The sequence below is a fragment of the Gavialis gangeticus genome, unplaced genomic scaffold (assembly GCF_001723915.1).
Source record: "Gavialis gangeticus isolate Ggan-Ray unplaced genomic scaffold, GavGan_comp1, whole genome shotgun sequence".
NCBI classification, from domain to species: domain Eukaryota; kingdom Metazoa; phylum Chordata; order Crocodylia; family Gavialidae; genus Gavialis; species Gavialis gangeticus.
The window spans coordinates 46,772,257-46,773,504 of record NW_017729022.1 but is presented as its reverse complement, the minus strand read 5'-3'; positions in this window follow the sequence as shown (position 1 = coordinate 46,773,504).

Sequence of the window (1,248 nt, the reverse complement as noted above, 5' to 3'; positions counted from 1 at the left end):
GCCATGGGGCTCTTTAGCCTGGAAAATTGCAGGCTCAGGGATGATCTGATGGCCACCTATAAGTTTATCAGGGGTGACAACCAGTATCTGGGGGAACGTTTGTTCACCAGAGCACCCCAAGGGATAACAAGGTCAAATGGTTATAAACTACTGCAAGACTGTTTCAGGCTGGACATAAGGAAGAATTTCTTTACTGGCCAAGCCCCCAAGGTCTGGAATAGCCTGCCATCAGAGGTTGTTCAAGCACCTACATTGAACACCTTCAAGAGAAAATTGGATGCTTATCTTGCTGGGATCCTATGACCCCAGCTGACTTCCAGGCCTTTGGGCAGGGGGCTGGACTCAATGATCTTCCAAGGTCCCTTCCAGCCCTAATGTCAATGAAATCTATACATACCTGCTTCATTGAAAAACACCATTCATCCTGTATACCAAACGAGACACAGGATTGTTGAAAAAACAGTATGTGATCTGGTAATTTAATATTGTATAAAAATATGCAAACACAAAAAGTCAAATTAATTCTGGTATTTCCTAACTTTTAAGTACTTGTCTTTGCAACTTGAACATTCTTTTTTTTGATGCAGTATACACATGAGACCAACACATGGAGGGTGGGAGGGGGCGAGTGAACCATCAGCCCCAGACACTGACTTAGAGGGTCACAATGGCCCACTCCCCTCAGAAGTCTTTGCCACAGCACATGCAACCCAGCCGTAGGAAATGGGGAGGCTCCATACCCTCAGTACTGTATCTGGTGGGGAATGGGGTTGAATAATGCCCCACTCCAGAATATTTTGGCCCAAGGGTTGGGGGCAATGGGGCACCAGAAACAGCCTGCAGGTCTCTCCCCCCCCCCCACTTCCTGTCCCGCAGCAGCAGCAGCCTGAGCCTGTGCTGCTATAGCAGCAGCAGTAGCAGCTACCACTCAAGTGAGAAGAAGGTAAGGCTCCTCTCCTGCTCCTTCCCCTCTCCTTCTTCCTGCTCTTCAGTTGTCAGCATAATTCTCCTCCACCCCCAAGTGCTGAAAGTGGTTGGCATAATTCTCTAACCCTCTGCTCCAAGTGCCAAAAGAGCTTGGTGAGTATGGGGCCTTGCTCTCTCTCCCCCCATACACACACACATTGGCCAAACTCCCCATTCCCTTACTCCTTCCTCTGCTTTTCCACCCTCATTATACCATGGCTTCCACACTGACCTCCTTCACGCTTCTTCTGTCCAATCCATGTGCACTTCCTTGTTCCTGCT